Consider the following 24,581-nt stretch of genomic DNA (forward strand, 5'->3'; position numbering starts at 1 on the left):
TTGTTGAACTTGAGGCTTTTCCCGAGCACCTACTCATGGTATGTCCCATTTGATTGCAGTGGTAACACCTTCCGGTGAAGATTGTATTTCCTCTCCTTGAGCTTCTAAACCTGCCCTTAAAATTGCTTCTCCCTCTAAAGGATCCTCTATATGTTCCTCTTTGTAATTTCCCACTTCCTTCTTGGTTTTTATGTTCTTCATTTCTTGTAGCATTCTGCCCTCTGCCAAAGGTTCCTCTACCTCTGAAGTTCTTACCACCTCTATGTTTCTGATTTTGCTCACTTCTCCTTTTGATCTTTTCCTCTGCCCTTAATGCAAACTGAAAACACTTATGAACAATGTCTGGTGTGAGGATGCTTATTTCATCTTGTATGTTTTGCCTAAGGCCATTCATGTATCTAGCCAATTTCTCCACTTCATTCTCATGCTTCCTAGCCCTCAAACTTAGTTTGTGGAATTCTTCAATGTATGCATTGACATCTAGTTCCCTTTGTTTCAAATTTTGCAGTCTCTTGTGGATTTGAACTTCATAATCCCCTGGTAGGAATTGAGCCTTAAGTCTTATCTTCATACGCTCCCATGAAGTTATCTTTTTCTTACCTACTTGCACCCTTTCTTCTTGCATCATGTTCCATCGAACCAAGGCCGATCCCCTCAATCTTGACTTGGCCACATTTACTCTTTTCTCCTATGCTACCTCCTTATAATCAAAATGATTATTTAATGCTTCTATCCAATGTAATAGCTCATCTCCATTGAGATTTCCTCCATAGGTGGCTAATCCATCCAAGTTATCCTTGGAGATGGATTTGACTGCATCCAAGAATAGTTTTTGGTCTTGAGGCATTGCTACTGTTGTCTGGTCCTCCTCATCTTCCACTTCTTCATCTGTCTTATCTCCCCATTCTGTCTTAACCTTCCCCTTCTCCTTCTTAACATCTCGGGTCCCTTTAGTTCCTTCTTGTTCCTTCAATCCTTCTAACATCTCTGCCACCATCTGCCAGATGGCTTCTGGAGTCATTGCCTTTGGAGGCATTGAAATTTCTTCTGATTCCTCACAGTCTGACATACACCAATGTTTCAAAACCTGGCTCTGATACCACTTTGATGCAAAGATTCTTGGAGTTTATCCTATTCACCTTCTTGTCTTTCTTGTTTTACTCAACTCACTAATTCCTCAAGCCCATTCAATGGAACTTGGTAAGGGTTTTTCTATTTAGACCTCCAAGGTCTAATCCACTTTGGCTTTCCTCCAAGGTATAGCCACTGATCTTTAACAATCTAACTTCCTATTGAGGATTCCACCTCAATCTCTACACCACTCCTAAGGGCTCCAACAACCTCTGCAATGTTGGCATATGCACACTTCAATGAGACATTGTAGGTGATTTAAGGTTTTGTCATTGATGGCAACCTTACAATCCTATGACACCGGCAAGATAGTTCACTGACACTAGCAAGATCAGACTCTACACCGACACTCAGACCATTGGCACCGGCAGTGAAAGGAATCATACCGACACAGAGGCCGACATGATTTTTGTTATATTATATTTTGTTTATTATTGTAAAATCTTTGTAAGTCGACTTGGAATCATTGTAAAATGACTCATATATATAAGAGATCATTGTAGAACATTTGTAATGAAGGAAGAAGATTGTATTTAGGCGAAATAAGGTAGACCTATTATGCGAATTATAGGTTAAGGGTTTATGTAAGAAGCATAGCAGAAACCGGTACTAGATATGGCATTATAGATGCTATTTTGAAGTAGTACAAGACACTGGATTTATATAATCCATTTTTGTAAGTCAGTGAGACTTCCCATTTTGTATTTGAGCGGTGAGCTCTAGGCAGTTGGCCTTCCTGCATGTGCAGTCCCCTCTTGTAGCAGTAATATTCTCTTATTGGCCAGTAAGTGAATATTGTGGGTCACAAATCCCACCGAGTTTCCTCGTTAAAACATTGTGTTATGGTGTGTTTTTCATGTGGATGCTTTTAATTCTGTTTATTGCATTATTTCTTGCATACCGGTACACTGTTATAATATGTTCTACATGTTTTAAGTTAAGAAATTCAGTTCACCGGTTAGATACTGATTCACCCCCCCCTCTCTGTATCTGTGGGAATCCTAACAATTGGTATCAGAGCTTGGTCCTCTATTTTCAGAAGCCTAACAACTTGAGGAAGATCTTGACACCGGTAGAGATGGAAAATCTGATGAAGCAACTTGAAGGAGCTCTCTCCGACTATGATGCAGAAAAATTGAAAAATATCAAACTTGAAGATGATCTAAAGGCTGCTCAGGATATTATTCAAGCACTTCAAGAAAATCTTACTATTTCAAGAAATAAGAGAAGAGAACTTTGTGAAAAGATGCAAAATGAGAATGATGAAAAAGAAACTCTTAATGATATGATAAACAAGTTGAAGCAAGAGAACATGACAACAAAGAATGAGATGCAAGATATGACTATGAGATTTTGTAAAGAAATTGAAGATAGAAAGAAAAAAGAAGAAGATTTGACTAGAAGACTAAGTGATGCTGCAAATGAGAACACAAGACTTAGCTATGAAAATGATTTATTGAAGACAGATCTGATGCACACTCAGAATGACTCAAATGAATTGATGAGGCAGAAAGAAGTCTTAGAAAGAGAACTAGATACTGCAAATCAACATAAAGAGAAATTCAAGAAAAGCTCAGAGGAACTTGGTAACTTGCTGAAGAATCAAAAACCTAAAGGTGACACTTCTGGAATTGGCTTTGAAGTTGGTGAAAGCTCCGGTACTGCAAAGCCACAAGATCATAGCAAACTGATAAGACAACCTAATGCTTATAAATTCAATGGAAAATGATTTAATTGTAATAAGTATGGTCATAGAGAAAATCAATGTAGAGCTAGAAATTATCAGAATATCAACACCCCCACCGGCCAATGTTCAAAATGCAACAAAGTTGGTCATAACTCTGAAAATTGCAGAATGAATGTGAGATGTTATGTTTGTGGAAGATTTGGACACCTATCTAATCAATGCAAAACACAAACCGACATAGGTTATGGGAAAGCTATTCAGAAGAATAATGTGACTTGCTATGCATGTAACAAGATTGGGCATATTGCTAAATTCTGTAGAAGTAAAGGATCACCGGCAAACAACAAAAGTTCTAGTTTGAAAGGAAAAGAAAAAGTTGAAGAGGTTAAGTAAGAATTTTCAAAACAATGGATTAGAAAGTCAGACCTAAATATTGCTGGGAATACTCCTCCATCGGTAGAACCAATCAACACTCCACCGACATGACAGAGTAATGCTTCACCGACAGGACAGAGTAATACTCCACCGACAGAAAGCTCTTCATCAAATTGAAGAAATTTTCTTGAGGGTTTGGCAATCAAATGAGACATATGCTATAATTCCCTCGGTTAATGGTTAGAAGTTGGAAATTACTTCTATACCAGCAGATAATGTTAAGTAACTACTTAACCGACAAGCATTAAATGTGGTAGTTGGTAGTTAAATTAGTGATTTTGGCTCCATTTCACTTCACTGAGCATTCAAACATTCGAAGAGCACGAAATTTGCAGAGCTAAGGCATTTCGAGCAAAGAGGCAAATCACTTCAACAATCAATCCATCCAAAGGCAGAAAAATGTATTTATAATCATGGCATCCTCCTCTGCACCTGAATTCATAGAAAACCGTACAGTAGTCAAGGTTATAAAATGCCCTAGGCTCGTATTTCAGCTAGTTCCCGAGATAGCTAAGAAAGATGACAATGTAGGTGCTTTTTCCCAAATTCCAAAAGGAGTTGTTTTTGCAGAAGATCCCAGAATATAAATTCATTGCAACATAGAGGAATTAGGAGATGAAGAAATTAAAAACATGTATAAGACTGTTATATGTGACAATTCTGGAAATGTAAAACCTGAACATAAAGATGTTGAAACCCTAGGATTCACTGAAATCCTCTGCATTCCTGAATTTCCCAAGGAAGTGATTAGGATAGTTTTAAGTAGGGTACATGGTTCATTCTTTTGGCTTGATTCAGTTCACAAAATTACAAAGGAAGCGGTGAAAGCTGTAATAGGGTTACCTTCCACTGATAACAGACCAGACAAAACAAAGAAGGTCTCAAATGACCTGGTAATGAACTTAACTGGTGCAATATCAGATAGAAGGTCTCTAAGGGTTAATGATGTGACTGATATAAAGCAACTCATGCAAACAGACTTAACTCAGTTTCCAATTTATGCATTAAGAGTGCTTATGGCATGGTTAAAGACAATGTAAACATTGATGTATGTGAATGGTTAAAAGACGAGTTGTTAGCATGATCTTAGGATACAAAGCAACTCATGCAAACAGACTTAACTCAGTTTCTAGTTTATGCATTAAGAGTGCTTATGGCATGGTTAAAGACAATGTAAACATTGATGTATGTGAATGGTTAAAAGATGAGTTGATTGATAACTTAGGCAAAATCAAGAAGGATAAGAAAGATACCTTTAGATTTGGAAATCTACTTGTATGCTTGATGCTACACATAACCAAACAGGTTCTCGGTATAGGCAATAAGAACCTTGGATTTGATATACCGGTAGGAAAACAATTAACAGACCTATTCAACAACATGGGTGAAAACAAAGAAAAGAATATTCATGAGTATTTTCAAGCACTAAAGGCCAGAATGAACAAAAGAATCAGACTATCACAGAAGATTGTCAACAAATACAAGGATGAAATATGTTTTGTGATAAAAAAGGATTAGATCTGGATGGAAGCAGTCATGCCAAGAATAATTTGGGTTACTGAGATGGGCTATGAGACTGATGACCACATCATTGAGACTTATGCTAAAGCACTTCTGGAAGCACCAAATGAACCAAAGGAAGAAGTATTTGGTAGTGCTGAGACCATAAAAAGTCAAATTCAATCTAAGAAGAGAGTGAAAAAGGTTGAAGCAGTTGTGAGAAGAGGTTCTAGATAGGCTAAGGCTATTAAAGAAGATGTACTAAAACAAACCGGTATCACTGAGGATGAGTTAGGAACTCTACAGCCTAAGACTCACCTATCACCAGTAGCTACTTCTTTGGAGAATGACATGCCTGCAACTTTCAAAAGAGTTGTAAGGAAAAGGGATCCTTCACCGGCATCCACACCCTCGCCTAGAAGGACTAGACAAAAACAATAGGCAGTGAGGTCTCCGGTTAGAAAGACAACACCAAAGAAAAAGTTGACACCAAAGAAGAAGAAGACTAAACAAAACATGGCCCCTCTTGACAAATTGCTAAATGAAATCACAAAGGAAGGGAAACTCAAGAGCATAGGAAAGGTCTATGATACACTGTTAGCAGATGAAAAAGAACAAGTTGAAAATAGTGTCATTTTACACATGGACATCTATAAGAATTTCTTAATGGAAGTGATAGATGAACTACCAGATGAATTGCTCAAAAGATTGGAAGCAAGAAGACAAGCTGTTGTAGAGCTTGATAAGAAAATCAAAATTGAAAAGTTACTTGCTATTTACCGAGTAAACTCACCTAAGGAGATAGATGACTTAATTGCAAAAGCCAACCGATCAGTATTCTCTATTGCACACCGACATATTGCATTAATGGTTGGAAGAGTGAATGAAGTAACAAAGGAAATAGAAAATGCATGGGACATATTCCTTGTTGAGAAAGAAAAATAGGAAGAGTACAGGAACTCCAAACCAATAAAGGTATACCAGAAGGAGAAGGACAAAGGAAAAGGAAAGGTTGGTGGACCTCCGAGCATCAAAGTAAAAGACAACTTACTCCCACCTCCTCCAACTACATCACCAGTAACAACTACTGAAGATCAACCGACAGATGAGAGTATGGACATAGAGGATACAAATCCTAACCCTGAGGTACTATACACAGTTTGATACACAAAAGGTCAACATTATGATAGACAAGGACACAACCGACAAGACAGATATGGCTAGTGAGCCACCAGCAACTGACAGCAATGACAATACTGGAAGAAAAGTTGAAGTTGATAACACAGAGCAACAGATAGAGACTGAGACTGAGACTGAAACAAAGCAACAAATAGAGAGACAAGCAAAGCAATAGGCTCCGGAACAAGATCAGGTTCACATGGAAACAGTGCCACCGGCAACAGGAGAAGATCAAAAACCATTGCTTAAGGAAATGGAAACACAGACTGACCTACCAGAGGTCACTATAAGGATGGTTACTTCCTCCACCGACAGAATTCAGAATATTGGTTCCTCCTTTGCAGGTTACAAATCAACAAATGTAACTGAGGTACTTTTGGACTCCATCAAAAGGATAACAGATTGTAGTTCACAGGCTTATAAAGCTATAGATGACACAATCCCAATTTTGAAAATGATAGCTCCTAACTGTAACATAGACAATAAGGATTCTTTAAGCCAACTTGACACTTTGTGTAAATACATCATTGAGAACATAGTGACTGTTGAGCAAATAAAGGAAGAGGCATTGAAGGATAAGTTAGAAATTGAAAAGCAAAAATTCTTTGAAGATCAAATAAAGAAGTGTACTAGGGAATTTGACACACTTCTACCAAAACTATGTAACTTATTTAAGGAATTTAAAACTCTGTACAAAGATACTTGCAAGACAAACTTTTTGACAGTAGACATAGATAAGAAATTGAGCAAGATACAAGAAGAAATAAATAAACTTGCTGATAATTTTGTTAACTCACTTGATACATTATCAGTTTTTGAACAAAGGATAACAAGTTTTGAGGAAGAGTTACTTAAGTTAGAAAGAGAAAAGGAGAGAATAGTAAATAAGGCAAAGAATTTGAGACTAAGACTGAGTCCAAGATTGGACTATCTAGCATCATTACAGAAGGAAATATCTGAGGCACTAGTACATGGACAAAGAACACCGACAGAGCATATGCAACACCTCACCGGTACAGTTCAAAGAATAGAGACACTCAGACCACTGGTACCGGCAGTGAAAGGAAGCATGCTGGCATAGAGGCCGACATGATTTTTGTTATATTATATTTTGTTTATTATTGTAAAATATTTGTAAGCCGACTTGGCATCATTGTAAAATGACTCATATATATAAGAGATCATTGTAGAACATTTGTAATGAAGGAAGAAGATTGTATTTAGGTGAAATAAGGCAGACCTATTATGCGAATTATAGGTTAAGGGTTTATGTAAGAAGTAGAGTAGAAACCGATACTAGATCTGGCATTATAGATGCTATTTTGAAGCAGTACAAGACATTGGATTTATATAATCCATTTTTGTAAGTCAGCGAGACTTCTCATTTTGTATTTGAGCAGTGAGCTCTAGGCAGTTGGCCTTCCTGCATGTGCAGGCCCTTCTTGTAGCAGTAATATTCTCTTATTGGCCAGTAAGTGAATATTGTGGGTCACAAATCCCATCGAGGTTTTTCCCACACCGGGTTTCCTCGTTAAAACATTGTGTTATGGTGTGTTTTTCATGTGGATGCTTTTAATTCTATTTATTGCATTATTTATTGCATACCGGTACACTGTTATAATATGTTCTACATGTTTTAAGTTAAGAAATTCAGTTCACCGGCTAGATACTGATTCACCCCCCCTCTCAATATTTGTGGGAATCCTAACATGCAAAGGATCACAATACACCAACTCATTCTAGGTGGGGAAAATGAACTTACATAGGGTCTTTGATGTCCTTGAGGGTTTTGATCACCTTCAAGTCCATCGCCAAGCCTTTTCAACCTCACTATGTCTCTACCGGGATCCAAATAGGCCTAATACAATTAGCCTTCCTATTGCGGTTTTCAGGGCTTAGTTTGAAATATTCCCACACAAGGCCACAAATAAATTATAGATTTGAGTACCCTTTTCAGAGTTAAAAATAATATTTCAAATTCCATCTGGGTTATCCGTACACATGGGGTTTCCAATACTGTCCTATTTTTAAGGGTTCTAGGCCTATCGGGTGACTTACAAATTTGTTCTTGAAAAGTTTCACCAGTCAGAACATCTGCCAAAACTGATCATGGATTATTTAAGGGAACTCATAGGGATCTCCAACCATTTGTTAAATTTTCTTCTACTAATCTGCATGTGCTCTGAAATCGCACATCTTCTGCTGTCCTAGACTCACCAATTCCTAGTTGTGAGCCTAGGGTATCATTGTAACTCCACTAAAAAGGTCTACAAAATCACACAACCTACTCTAAAAATATTTACATACCCTAACCTATCATTCCACATTATTTCAATTTGTTCCATCAATGGATGCTCAGGTTAGAGCCATTTTTCCCTTAAACCCTACTTTACAAGGGTTTTGCACCTAATCATAGAGAATGGTTCTAATCTTTGTAACCAGACACAACCAAGATTGGATATCTACCTTGTTGGAAAGTGTATTCACCAAAATCTCATTCCCTACAATAAATATTCTTCTAACAAATTTGTATTGGACTGTACAATGCAACAAAAACAAAGAAAACTGTCAAAACGGTGTCCAAACAAGATTTCCTTACAACTCAAAAAATTGCTTTTGCATTCCAGATCTTCTAACCCGTACAATGATGATGTCTTGGGATTTCAACTACCCGGTTCAGTTGGTTAGAACCAACTTCTTCACCACCAACATAAAAAATGCAACTTTTACAAAATGTTGCAAAATGTTGCTTAGCAACTTTTACATTTTTGAACCTTAAGATGCAACTTTGCATTCAAGTGTACTTGGAGGATCTAAAAGGCCCTCAATTAATTATAGGAGACCTAAAACAATTCCTTTCACCCTTTTACATGATGACTTTATTCTAGAGTAGTGCAACTATGAAGAACATCAACAATACAACTTTCTAGACTAATAACTTCCTGAACTTCTTGAACACAACAAAAATTAAACAACTCAACCATGGCTCCATTGAGTCCCAAATGGTTGGTCTAGTTGGTCCATTATTACAACTTGAAAGACAATCATAAAAACCTTTAAGAGGACCTATTATGACATTATACCCCTTAGTCGGACCTGTTAAGGGGTATTATGTCATAATAGGCCCTATTTTGACATAATAGGTCCTCTTAAGGGGTCTTATGACATAATAGGTCCTATTATGTCATAAGACCCCTTAAGAGGACCTATTATGACATGATAGGACCTATGATGACATAATAGGATCTATGATGAAATAATATGACCTATTATGTCATCATAGGTTAGGTCCTATTATGTCATAAGACCCCTTAAGAGGACCTATTATGACATTATCCCCCTTAGTAGGACTTGTTAAGGGGTATTATGTCATAAGACCTAGGTTAAGAGGACCTATCATGGCATAATAGGTCCTATTATGTCATAAGACCTCTTAAGAGGACCTATGATGACATTATACCCCTTACTAGGACCTAGTAATGGGTATTATGTCATAATAGGACTGATTATCACATAATAGGACCTATGATGACATCATAGGACCTATTATGATATAATAGGTCCTATTTGTTACTACTTATCAAGTTGCCATTAGTTTTTATATTCAAAGTCATACTATATATTCTAGTCGGTTAGCACTACCGAATCATGTAGTCGGTATAAATAGAGAAGTCGGTAGGCACAGTCTAGTCGGTTAAAGAAGAAAGCAGTCACAGAACACAGTGTACACCAAAGCTGTCTACCGAGTATCTTTTTATGACTACCGAGCAGTAAAGTTAACACACCGAGTTGATATTCACCAAGTGAAACGTGTTACTAGATACATTGAACCTGGACATGCATATGAAAACATGTTACAAGAATCGAGGCACATCTAACCATTATACATTGGAAATTGCACTAGAAGATTGTGTGTGATTACAAGGTCAATCTAGCCAATGAAATATTTTGTTTAGTTATTCATTCGAGGAATCTTGTTTGTAAGATCGAAGCAATGAATTGGATCACCATTTTAAGAGATCTATTTATACAACATGGATTAAGAACAAGGTGTGTACATATATGTATGAAGGAAGATTGTTACAAAGACACAGAGGTCACGGAGAAGGTTTTCAGAGAACAGTCGAAGAGCAGAGTAAACAGAAGGGTTTACTGAGTTACTATATGGGTTACCGAGGTATGCTATAAGCAAGGTAATCTTATTCTAAGCACATAGAATCTGCTATAACATTTCAGATGTAAAGTTACAGATGTTTGTAATGATTTTATTGTAATATTGTGAAGTTGAAAGATAAACCTTTAACAGGGTAAAAGACTCTAACCAAGTCTTTAAATTGTAAAGCCTCTAACCAGGTGCAACATTCTGAATAATGTTGTGAAAGCCTTTAGCAAGGTAGATCTAATAGATCTTGTTACTTTTAACAGGGTAAGCTATCATAAATAGCTAAATGTAGCTCTAACCAAGCAATCTTTATTATTGCAGTAGTGAAGTTGTGGGTGCCATCCCCACCGCAGTTTTTCTCTCTAACCAAGAGTTTCTGCGTAACCAAAATATATGTGTTATGGAGTGAATCATGTATGATTGTTATCTATTTGTTTTAACTTTATTTTATGTTACTGCACTATTCTGTTTATGCATAACAATAATGTTATTATTAAAGAAAAGTTTTGGAGTACTGATTCACCCCTCCCCTCTCAGTACATTAGCTTTCCATATTGGGCCTGACACTATTATGTCATCATAGGTCCTATTATGTCATAAGACCCCTTAAGAGAACCTATTATGATATTATACCCCTTAGTAGGACCCGTTAAGGGGTATTATGTCATAATAGGACCTATGATGACATAATAGGACCAATTATCACATACTAGGACCTATTATGATACAATAGGACCTATTATCACATACTAGGATCTATTATGATATAATAGGACCTTTTATGATATAATAAGACCTATTATGATATAATAGGTCCTATTATGATATAATAGGTCCTATTATGATATAATAGGACCTATTATGATATAATAGGTCCTATTATGATATAATAGGTCCTATCATGTCATAAGACCCCTTAAGAGAACCTATTATGCCATAATAGGTCCTATCATGTCATAAGACCCCTTAAGAGAACCTATTATGATATTATACCCCTTAGTAGGACCTATTATGACATAAGATCCCTTAGTAGGACCTATTATGACATGTAATAGGACCAATTATGACATAATAGGATCAATTATGACAAAATAGGATCAATTATGACATAATAGGACATAATATGACATAATACCCCTTAGTAGGACCTATTATGACATATGTAGAGAAAGATAAGTTGGTAGGGAGAGAGAGAAGCTACATTTAGAGAGAGATAGAGAGGTATATTTAGAGAAATATAGGTATGTAGGGAGTTAGGGGAGGTGTGTAGAGAGAGAGGAGATAAAGAGTAGAAAGTTAAGGATGTGAGAGAGAGGGGACATAGTGAGATAGAGGGGTAGAGAGGGGATAGAAGGGAGATAAAAGTAGTGAGAGAGAGAGAGAGAGAGAGAGAGAGAGAGAGAGAGAGAGAGAGAGAGAGAGAGAGAGAGAGAGAGAGAGAGAGAGAGAGAGAGAGAGAGAGAGAGAGGTAGGTAGGGAGTGAGGGGATGTGTAGAGAGAGATGATATAGAGAATAGAGAGTTAAGGATGTGAGAGAGAGGTTTAAATTTTGGGAGAGAAAGGAGAGAGTGAGATAGAGAGAGAGAGAGAGAGAGAGAGAGAGAGAGAGAGAGAGAGAGAGAGAGAGAGAGAGAGAGAGAGAGAGAGAGGTATATATGTAGAGAAATAGAGGTAGGTAGGGAGTGAGGGGAGGTGTGTAGAGAGAGAGGAGACAAAGAGTAGAGACTTTGGGATGTGTGAGAGAGATAGGTCTAGATTTTGGGATAGAGAGAGAAAAGAGTGAGATATAGAGGTAGAGAGGGGATAAAGGAAGAGTGATATGCAGAGAGATAATTCTAGAGCTCAAGGAAGATAAAGAGAGCTAGAAAATGCTGACAAGAGCCTGTTAATTACTGAAATTTGACTGTCTAAAAATTTATGAGATCTTCTAAAATCTAGAATTTGTATTATAACTCCTAGAGATTTGAAAGCGCTTTCAAACATCTTTCCAATATAGATATCGAGAGATGAGTCTAGAGCTCAAGGAAGATAAATAAATTGAGATAAAGAGAGCTAGAAAATACTGAACTACTGATTAAAGAAATTTGACTGTTTGAAAATTTATAAGATCTTCTAAAATCTAGAATTTGCATTATAACTCCTAGAGATTTGAAACCAGTCTCAAACATCCTACCAATATATACATGAAATATAACTTAAATTATGAGATACTTAAATGTTATATTTCATGTATATGTATGTTAATTTTAATATTAAAAAAAAAGTTTCAAAACGGGATCCCGTTTTGAAAATGAGATCCCGTTTCATTTTCAAAACAAGCTCATGTAGCTCGGGATCCTGAAATGAAACGTAATCCCATTTCAAATTTTGGCTCTGGACCCCAAACCATAACGAGATCCCATTTTGTTTCCCATGTACTCCGTGCGATTTGCCATTTTTTTCTAAATGTAAAACTTCCACACTTAGTGGACTCAACTTCTTTCACTTACTAGACTAAGTATTCTTCGAGTTTGTCAAAGGATTTTTGGCACAAATAATCCCACTAAAACTTGGTGTCTTTTCGTAGGAGGTGGGAAAATGGATGACACTTGTCTGCAAGATATGCAATGCATCAAAAAATGGATTGGAGTTTACCTTGTAGACTGCAGACCTAATTGAGTGTTTTTGGAGGTGGCATGTCCATGATTTATTTTACCTTTGCTGGATCCACTTCAATTCCTCTGTGTGACACAATGAAGCCCAAAAGTTTACCATATGTAACTCTAAAGTTGCATTTCTTGGGATTGAGCCTTAGCTTGTACTTTTCTAGCCACTCAAAGATTGTTTTCAGAACTGCAATTGGTTTTAGGGCATGGTATAAATGTAAGATCTTATTTTTAAGATCAAATTGTGGAATACGAAAAAGGATTGTGTGAAGGTATATGCGAGATTAAGCAGAGCTATACACACAAACATCATCTGAAGATTGAAGGAGGGTTTTTGTAGAAGCATATCAGCATTACACCAGTACTGAATCCAGCATATGAAGATGATATTTTGTGCAGTACATTCTCATTGGATTTAACCATCCAACTGTAGTCATTGTGACTCCCAATTGTGTTTGAGTAGTGAGCTCTAGGCTGTTGGCCTTTCTGCATGTGCAGACCCCTCTTTGTACACTTACTATCTGTAGTAGTATCATTTGATTGTGGGTAAGGTTTCCCACCGTGGTTTTTCCCCTTACAGGGTTTCCACGTACAAATATTTGTGTCATGTGTTGTGGTTGACTTTGTGCTCATATTTCATGCATTAATTCTTACCGGTACAACATTTCCTGTTAACACTGTTTACCGGTACATTTAATTGTCTTACCGGTATTAAGCATTAAGTTGGTTAATAAGATTTTGGTTTGAATTTATTAGACAATTGATTCACCCCCCACCTCTCAGTTGTCCCCAGGACCTACAATTGGTATCAGAGCCTAGTCCTCTTTTTTTGCAGAAGTTTAACAACTTGAGGAGATCCATTGTCTACTAATTATTTCAGAAAGGATAGTCCTAAAATTGATGGAACCAACTATGGAATATGGAAAATCAGAATGGAGACACATCTGAATTGCATTGGTAAAGACATCTGGGAAGTTACTAAGAATGGTTATACTGCTGCTGTAGCTGGTCAGCCTGCTCCTATTACTTTAGGTAAAGATGAAGAAAATGATTGCAAATCAAGAGAAGCACTTTTGAGCGCATTATCAGATCAACAAATAATGGGATTATCAAATAGATCTACTGCAAAAGCTATTTGGGATCATTTAGAAACAATGAATGAAGGGGATTCCACAGTCAAAATTGAAAAACTTGAAAGCTTCCGAGTCAGGTATGAACATCTGAAAATGGAAGAAGATGAAAGAATTTCTACTTTTATGGAAAGAGTAAATGAAATTGTCTTAGGTATCAAATGTTGTGGAGGAACCTTGAGTGAAGATGAGATTGTTTCAAAAATCTTAAGAGGTTTGCCACCGGCATATAAAATGAAGGTTACTGCTATTAATGAGTTGAGAACAATGCCTAATACATCAGTAACTAGGGATACATTGATTGGAAAACTTTTAGCTTTTGAAATTGAGGAATTTGGTCCTGTTGCTACTATAAAAACTGATTTGGCCTTCAAAGCATCAACATCATCTGCTCCATCTTTTGACAAATCAAACTGGAGAGACTTTTATTGAAGAGAACTTGAATAAACCAGGAAGGAGAATGAAGAACTTGAAGAACTTGAAGCACTATTTGCAAGAAAAATGCCAAAAGGTCCAATTGGAAGTAAGTATGAAGGTAAAGCACCCTTTAAATGTTTCAACTACAATAAGATTGGTCATATGGCTTCAAGATGCCCTGATAGACATGCTAGACTAAGAGAAGAAGCTAGAAGGACATACAAACCTAATCTTGAATATCAAAGATACAGATTTAAGAAAAACAAAGATAAATCTTGTTACATTGCTAATGAAGGTGTGACTAATGATTCTGATGAGGATCCAACAGACAACGGATGGGTCTTTGTTGCTATAACTGAAGATCAACTGGTACCTATTGCTCTACCGGTAGAACAAGCCCTAGCAGCTAAAGTTGAATCAAAGGATGAATGGATTATTGACTCAGGATGCTCACATCACATGACTGGAGACAAAGGCAAATTCTTGAACTTTCAAGAATACAATGGAGGTTTAGTAAGATTCGAAGATGACAAAGCCTTTTCAATCAAAGGTAAGGGTTCAATATCTCTTCATGGTAAACATAACACTGACAATGTTTACTATGTTGAAGGATTAAAACATAATCTTTTAAGTGTTGGTCAATTAGTTGAGAAAGGTTTTCAGTTACAATTTAAAAATGGAATATGCAAAATCATGAATAGAACTGGTTTGGAAATTGCAACCGGTAATCAGACTAGAGGTAATATCTTTCATTTGAATAACAGTGAAAAGGCATGCTTACTTGCACATATAGATGAAAGTTGGCTATGGCATAAAAGACCATGTCATGTAAATTTTGATTGCATGGTAAAAATCAGTACTTCTAAGGTAGTTAGAGATCTTCCTAAAATTATGAAACCTCAGAATACAATTTGCAAGGAATGTCAATTTGGAAAACAAGTTAGAACTAGTTTCAAAAGTATTCCAGAAAAATCCAATAATGCTCTTGATTTAGTTCACACTGATTTATGTGGTCCAGCTAGAACTAAAAGCTTACAAGGTGATAGATATTTCATGCTAATTATTGATGATTATTCTAGAATGTGTTGGGTTACTTTTCTCAGGGAAAAATTAGAAGCACTTGGGAAGTTCAAACTATTCAAAGCAATGGTTGAAAATGAAACTGGTAAGAAAATTAAATGTTTAAGATCAGATCAAGGAGGAGAATTCACATCTAGAGATTTTAATACATTCTGTGAAGTAAATGGAATCAAAAGACAGTTATCAGCACCTCGGACACCACAACAAAATGGAGTTGTTGAAAGGAAAAATAGAACTATTTTGGATGCAGCAAGAAGTATGTTATCAGAAGCAAATCTACCACATGTGTACTGGAGAGAGGCAGTAAGCACTGCTGTCTATACATTCAACAAAGTTCACATCAAAGGTGAAACCAGTAAGACCCCTCATGAACTATGGTTTGGTAATACTCCTACTCTTAAGTATTTCAGAATTTTTGGAAGTAAATGTTATATTAGAAGAGATGAGTATATTGGCAAGTTTGATCCTAGAAGTGATGAATGAATATTTCTTGGTTATTCATCTAAGAGTAAAGCTTATAGATGCTTTAATAAAAGATTACAGAAAATTGTTGAGAGTACAAATGTAAAGATTGATGAACAATTCAGAGGAACTTCAAGGTATATAGACTCTAAACCGGTAACAGAAATTATGAAAAATGAACCAACAGTAAATCCACCCGTACAGAATGCTGATCCAGTTACTTTGGTATCATCAGAGGATACCATAGTAATTGAAGAACAACAACAGACCAAGACACCCCGGTATGTAAGACTGAATCATTCTGAAGATCAGATAATTGGGAGCAAATTTAAAGGAGTCATGACAAGAGGAAGATTGGCAAATGAATAAGTATGTCTTATTTCTCAAATTGAACCATTATCTATCAATGAGGCATGTGAAGATAAATTTTGGATTAAAGCTATGGAAGAAGAATTAGGACAAATTGAGAAAAATAATACTTGGACATTAGTTCCCCGGCCTGAAAATAAAAATGTAATTGGAACCAAATGGGCATTTAGAAACAAACTCAATGAAGATGGTAAGGTTGTCAGGAATAAAGCAAGACTAGTGTGTAAGGGATATTCTCAGAAAGGAGTTGATTACAATGAAACCTTTGCACCGGTAGCCAAAATTGAGGTAGTTAGATTATTCTTGGCCTTTGCAGCTCACAAGGATTACAAAGTTTATCAAATGGATATTAAATGTGCATTTTTGAATGGAGATCTTGAAGAGGAAGTCTATATTGAACAACCTGATGGATTTTCTTTGACAGATAAGAATGATATGGTTTGCAGATTAAGAAAATCTTTGTATGGACTAAAAGAAGCTCCAAGAGCCTGGTATGCTAGACTGGATAAGTATCTTTTAAAAATTGGTTTTGCTAAAGGAAATGCAGATAGCAATTTAACAAAGTAACTAATGATGACATTTTGATTATGGAAGTATTTGTTGATGATATAATCTTTGGAGGAGAAGATGGATTATGCAAAGAATTTTCTCTTAAAATGCAGCATGAATTTGAAATGTCTATGATTGGAGAAATAAAATTCTTTTTAGGATTGCAGATTTTACAGACTGATAAAGGCATATTTTTGAGTCAATCTAAGTACTTGAAAGAACTACTCAAGAAATTTGGGATGGAGAACTCTAAACCGGTAAGCACACCTATGACTACAAATGACAAATTATCTCAAAGGGATGAATCTACACCTGTTAATCCAACTAGATACAAATCTATGATAGGAGGTTTACTGTATTTGACACAAACCATACCTGATATTATGAATGCAATATGTATAGTTTCTAGATTTCAGAGTAATCCCAAAGAAAATCATGAATCAACAGTAAAAAGGATTTTCCGGTGCTTACAAGGCACAACAAATCTTGGATTATGGTATCCTAAAGATAAAATTTTTGATCTATATGCATACACAGATGCAAATTGGGCAGGAGATGTGGATGATAGAAAGAGCACCACTGGAGGAGCATTCTTTCTTGGAAAGAGATTAGTTTGTTGGTTAAGTAAGAAACAAAGTTGTACATCTTTATCAACAGCAGAATCAGAATATGTTGCAGCAGCAACAAATTGTACACAGGTACTTTGGCTTAAGAAAATGTTGAAAGACATAAAGGTAAAATGCAAGGAACCTATTACTATATATTGTGATAACACTGCAACAATTGATATATCTAAGAATCTAGTATTACATTCTAAAACAAAACATGTTTCTATCAAACTGAATTTTCTAAGGGAAAAAGTTGAAGAAAAGGAAATAAAACTGGTTTATGTGAATACTAAAGAACAACTTGCAGATATTTTTACAAAACCTTTGCCTAAGGAAACTTTTGAGTATCTCAGAGATCAGCTCGGAGTCTTACCTCCACCGGTAGAGACTTAGACAGTTGATGATTGTCATCAAGCGACAGAATTAAATGGACAAATCTTTTATTCCGGTATTTGATGAGGAAGCTACTTCTCAGGGGGAGTAGTTGGTATATTGAATTGGTTGGTATTTTGTATGAACTTGACCTTTTTGTGACTTTGGCATTTGATGTCAAAGGGGGAGAGATATATGGAAAAACATTAAGGAAAAATATATGGAAAAATGCATTATCTTTTTGAGGAGAGATTGGTATTGTAAATAAATCTTTGTATAAACACATATTACTCCCAGGGGGAGAATTGGCTTTTGTACTTGGCATTTCTATTTTGGCACTTTGATGGTTTTTCCATCTTGTGTTGCCATCAATGCCAAAGGGGGAGATTGTTGGTATTTTGGTATGGTTTTGTCATTGATGTCAACACCTGCTAAATACACCTACTTTGGAGATCCAGCAACATTCACTGGCAATCAGTAAACTGTTCAAACAATCACCGGTATATGGTTAACTGATAGGATATAATGTTCATAGGTACCTGCAATGACATGAAGACACTTGGTAATGTCGAAGACATCATATGGACACTTTTCCTTGAAGTAATATCATTGGTATATTCTTATTTGCATATTTTCTTTTACCGGCAAATAGGTCCAGGTTATCTAGGGTTACACTGACAGGTTTATCTTTTCCAGATCAGCATGGCTCGCTATGGAGATGATTTATTATTGTTATAAAAGCATTAAGCCGACATGTTCAATTGGTTATTGCGTCGAATATTGTATTATTTGTAAAATGTTTTATTGTAATATCTTGTAGAGCCGACCTACTAAAATTGGTCTTAGGGTATGGTATAAATGTAAGATCTTATTTGTAAGATCAAATGTGGAATGCAAAAAAGGATTGTGTGAAGGTATATGCGAGATTAAGCAGAGCTATACATGTAGACATCATCTGAAGATTGAAGGAGGGTTTTTGTAGAAGCATATAAGCATTACACCGGTACTGAATCCAACATATGAAGATTCTATTTTGTGCAGTACATTCTCATTGGATTTAACCGTCCAACTGTAGTCAGTGTGACTCCCATTTGTATTTGAGCAGTGAGCTCTAGGCTATTGGCCTTTCTGCATGTGCAGACCCCTCTTTGTACACTTACTATCTGCAGTAGTATCATCTAATTGTGGGTAAGGTTTCCCACCATGGTTTTTCCCCTTACAGGGTTTCCACGTACAAATATTTGTGTCATGTGTTGTGGTTGATTTTGTGCTTATATTTCATGCATTAATTCTTACCGATACAACATTTCCTGTTAACACTGTTTACCGGTACATTTAACTGTCTTACCGGTATTAAGCATTAAGTTGGTTAATAAGATTTTGGTTTGAATTTATTAGACAACTGATTCACCACCCACCCCCCCCCCCCCCCCCCCCCCCCCTCTCAGTTGTCCCCGGGACCTACACTCACATGTTCCCTAGGGTCACCTTTTCCTTTATACTTGTCAAATTTAGGAATTTTGAAAACAAGGGGTATGCAACCACTGAGATTCATGGATCATACTGACAAGGATATATTTCCTCAAAGGTGTATGATTTCTTGCAGGCCTCTTCCTTTAGGTTCTTAATTAGATCTTTCATATCCTGAATTTACCTGATGAGTTTAGGAAATTGATTGTGAATGATAGGGATGTATTGACCTGAATTAGACATCAGGATGTAGGTAGACAGAACTGGTATAACACCAACAATAGATTGATAGGAAGAAATGGGGGCTTGAGAAGCGATTGGGGGATGCAAGGCGATAATTGCACCGATGGGTGGCTAGCTAGCCTTGACGTAGTTGGGGGAATTATAAAGGGGTGCAGATGTTCTAGGTGGTCTAGAGATTGGAGGATTGGAGGTACTAGCAAGTGCAAAAGTGGTAGGTTGTAGATTAAGGATGGGATTGAGGAGAGGCCGATCAACAAAGTTGCCTTCCATAAGTGTGTCAAGGATGGATTTGTCAAATTTTGGATTTAATCAGACCCCTTGTTTTATAAGATCAGTTAAGAAAGTGCTAGGATCCATCTTGATAAGTTTCTCCATCATTTCTCAATTTTATGGATCATCCACAAAGGTCTTTAAGCATGGAGAGTGCTTGGGTTGGTCAACATATTCTTTCTCTAGTTGAACGTCATGATCAACATAGAGGTTAGGGAGGGGTAACTCATCACATTGCTCAACCATATTTTATTTTTGAGCATGTGTATAAACCATGCAAGGTTAACTTCAAGACAACAAGGATGGGGAGATTAATTGAGATTGGATGAATGGATTTGGTCGAAAGATAAGAAGTGGATATGATATGAAAGCGAGGACTAGGACTTAGAAACTTTGGAATTGATTTTAGGATTGATTTGATGGGGATTCGATTGCATGAAAAGTTGAGTCCTTGGATTAGGATAACTTTGATTTGGATTTGGATTTGGATAACACCTGGATATTAAGGTTAGGATTAGGCGAGGTGTAGGGGTTAATGATGTGGGCCAAGAACAAGGTAACAACCAAACTAGGCTAAATTTAGATCTTTTGATGAGGATTTGATTTGATTAAGTCTTCTCCTACTTAGGATAGGCTATGTTCCTAAGAAAAATTAGAAAAAGGATTAGGGTTTGGATCAACCCAACTGATTAAGAATAATTAAGAAGGGTACCTAAAATAGATACTTTCTCAAGCACCACACCAATTAGAGATCAATGAAGGATAAAAGATCTAAATTAGACTTCACAAAGTGCTGTCGTTGGTTTAGGATTGATGATAGAAAATTTGGCTTAAAGGATTGATTTAGGTTTGATGTGCTGTCCTCAAGGATGAAGAGAAAATGATTATGGAAGAATTAATTGATAATGGAGAGAAAGATAAAGGTTACCCAAGATGGGAAAGATGGTCAATATGGCTGCAGAAGGAGGACAATGAGATGCAACCACTCCTATTGATTTGTTGGGATAAAGCTAACCTTTGTTCAAGAGCATGGGTTATCAAAGGTTCTTGATCAAATTCGTTGTTGAAACTGTGCAGGTAATCGTGGCAATGGTGCAAAAAGACTTGGTGTTTCAACAAGAGCTTGCGGTTTTGTACAAGAAGCTTCTTCGTTTGAGGATTTTATTGAGACTTGGCTTCTTTTTCTTGACTTGATGATGGATTGACTTTTTGGGATGCTTAAGAGACCTTTGGGTATGGCACATGGATGAAGATTGACAAGGAATTTGACTTAGGCAAAGACGAAAAAACAAAGATGGAGATGGCAGTTTGCAGACACAAATGACATTTTTTAGGAAAATGGAGACAGTGATTTAGGAGTGAAGACGAAAAAATAGAGGCGTAGACGACAGTCTCTGGGCGCAAAAAATATTTTCCAAGAAAATGGAGATGGTGATTTAGGAGCGCAGATGACAAAACAAAGGCGTAGATGGTGAAATGCAGTTTGACAGTGACGAAGCAAAATTTTGATGGATTTGGTTGAATTTAAGGTCAAATTTTGTGATTTTTGGACTTGTTGTCTTGGAAAGAGATATCAAACAAGAAATACACATTAGCCAAGGAAACACTTAAAAAAAGCATGAGATGATGGGCCTAGATTAGCTCAGTTGTACAAAATCACTAGTATGCACAATTGAAGACACATGTAAGCATGTATTGCCTAGGATGGAAAGAGGATTCTACTTGTCAAGTCCCCAATTGGATTTCTCCATATACTTATACAAAGCAGACAAAGAGATTTTGTTGCCAATAGCTCCCCTTTGCATGACACTCACTTCTCGAGCACACCAAAATATCATACCTCAAAGATCTAGAGATCTTATGAATTGGGGGACATCTGTCTTGAGATTGAATAGTACGATGTGGGGTAGGTTCAGAGGTCCAACCTCCTGCACCAACAAGAAATTGGGATTGTGGTCTCTACTACAAATGGTGTCTAGTCAACTTTTGGGGTAATACTGGTGTCTATACATGCGACATGTTTCTCAATTAAGAGGTCTCCCAACCATTTGAACAAGGGTTTAACATGTCACACAAACACTGGAGGAGACATTCATCAGTATAGAACAACAACACGAGGTGGTGATGAATTTTGTCACCCTCACAAATATTTATGTAGCGGATCAAAATATGAGTACCACTTGGGTTATTCCCTCTCACTCGCCTATTGCATCGAGAGGCAGGCCCTCTAATGAAACACCAAGTTTTATGCTCGCCCATTGATGAAGGGTGAATACCACCAAGTGTTTCAGGTTCTAACTAAGACAAAAAGGGATAGGTCTGGTTTTTGATCACCCAATATTTCGCAAGGGGAGAGCATATACCTACTATGCCATGGAAACATGACAAACAAGTTTTTTAATTATTATGGGATGAAAATAAAAATCCTAGCATACACTTAGTGATTAAAAAAAGGTTTTTGATACACAAATCTACAACAAATAGTTAGTAGTTTGTGTCTTGGATGGTCGAGAAAGATGCAAAACCACAAGAATGATTAGCAAAAATATTATGCAAAATTAATTAGGCCAGAGATGCCCAACAATAGGTGCAAACAACAATCCATCTGCGTAGGTGGTAAAATGTAGATATGAGTGCAGAGGCGCATACATCATTTAAATCTTTGCAGAAAAAAAGTCAGCTTTGAAATAAATAATTTCTACTTGTTTGAACCTTTAACTATAAAAAATAGAGTTATGAAAGACAAAATGTAAGGAAGTTAAGTAGCAGAACAACTTCCTACACTAATCTTGAGAGGAGGGTAATGCTAAAATTTTACAGATTGTTACAACAGTTACATAAACTTAACAAAAACAACAAAATCTCATGCATACCACAACAGAACAACACAATGATTTACGTGGGGAAAACTCTTTCGAGAGAAAAACCCCACACTCGAAAAGCAGCTCAATATATTATTCAACAATCAATAACAGATTACAATATACTTGCAAAGAAAGCTCTTCATAGGAGTACCACTAATCAGAGACTCAGAGCAATCGCCATAAGACTCTTACACACAACCTCTATCTTGCACATCTTATATATAGGAGATACAATACAAGAAACCGTCGAATGGTATTACAAAACCATGGGCTAAAACCACCCAATAAAGTAGAGCCGACCTTATCTCCATTCTAGATTCCCTATGATGTGTCAAAACACACATCAACACGCGTTCCTCTCTTTTACAACCCATTTATGTGTCTGATGCATTTTATATTTTCTATTTCAGGAGTCCAAACTTATGGAGGCCATAACTTGTGAACCGTGTGTCCAGTTGACGAACCGTTTGAAGCGTCAGAAAGCTTGTGAAGTACTCTATCACCTCATAAAATACTATGTTGTTTATTGCCTACTTTTTTGGGTATTTAGGAGCCTATAAAGTCCTCAAAATTTATTTAAACCTTTCGTCGCACCCTCCAAAAATGAAAAAATTTAATATCTTCAAAACTTGCTATGATCTTGCGATGAAAATTTACCGACATGCTTACCTAGCCAACCAAAATCTTTGGGGAGAATTTCACACCATTTAATGCTCAAACGAAAACTTACTCTAAATAGTAACCTCATATAAATGCAAGGTGGAGACACCATTTTTACCAACATTCTCCCACTTGTCGAACATCTTGCAAGAGCAAAGGGAGTATCAACACAATAAATTAATTACTAGGGGCCATGAGGCCCGTAGACTCCGAACACTATCTAAACTTCTCTGTGCTCGCAACCTTAGTTAAAGAATTTGCAACATTCATCAAAGTCTCCACCTTAACCAGTTTTATCTTTCCATCTTCAACCATATCTATGAAAAAATGATACTGAACATCAATGTGCTTGGTCTAGGCATGAAATGTTGGGTTCTTAGCTAGGAAGATCACACTCTGACTGTCATAATAAACTGTCACCACACCTTGTTTTATTCCAATATATGAACACAGTCTCTTAAGCCAAATGGCTTCTTTACAAGCATGCATAGTTTCCATATACTCCGCTTCTGTAGTGGACAAAGTAGCCACAACCTATTGCTTACTCATCCAACTAATTGCACCACCAAATAAAATAAACACATAAGAACTGGTGGATCTTTTGCTATCAATATCACCTGCCTAGTTTGAATCCACATAACCATGAATATCAAGGGAAGTCATGTCTCCAACCAAATTACCATGATAACAAAAAGAATACTCCGAGGTACCCTTCAAATATCCGAAGACTCTTTTGATTGCATCCTAATGAAATCTACCAAGATTAGACATATATCTAGTAATAACTCCCACTACTTGGGCAATTCATGGTATAGTATATACCATAACATACATCAATTATCCAATTTCACTCTGGTAAGACACTCTACTCATGTCTTCCATCTCTGATGGAGATGTAGGACAATTTGAAATAAATAATTTCATTCCCACTGTGAAGGGAACACATAATGGTCTACAATCCTGCATGTTGAACCTTTGTAATACTGAATTCACATACTTACTGTAGCCTAGTCATAGCTTTCTGTTCACTCTCTCTTCTAATTTCCATCCTAAGAATGTGTTTTGTTGCATTAATATGTTTCATTTCAAATTTAGTAGCAAGCTGAACTTTAGTTTTGAAACCATACCTTTCTCTTTACCAATAAATAACATATCATCAACATATAATAAAATATATAGGAAACAAACACTATCAGATTTATAATAAACACAATGATCTGATTTAGAACACTCAAATCCCAAACTCAACACATATGTATCCAATTTCTGGTACCACATTCAAGGACTCTGTTTGAGGCCATACACAAATTTCTTCAATTTACAGACCAAATTACTTTTACCTTTCACC

This window comes from Cryptomeria japonica, chromosome 2 (genome assembly GCF_030272615.1).
Source record: "Cryptomeria japonica chromosome 2, Sugi_1.0, whole genome shotgun sequence".
NCBI lineage: Eukaryota > Viridiplantae > Streptophyta > Pinopsida > Cupressales > Cupressaceae > Cryptomeria > Cryptomeria japonica.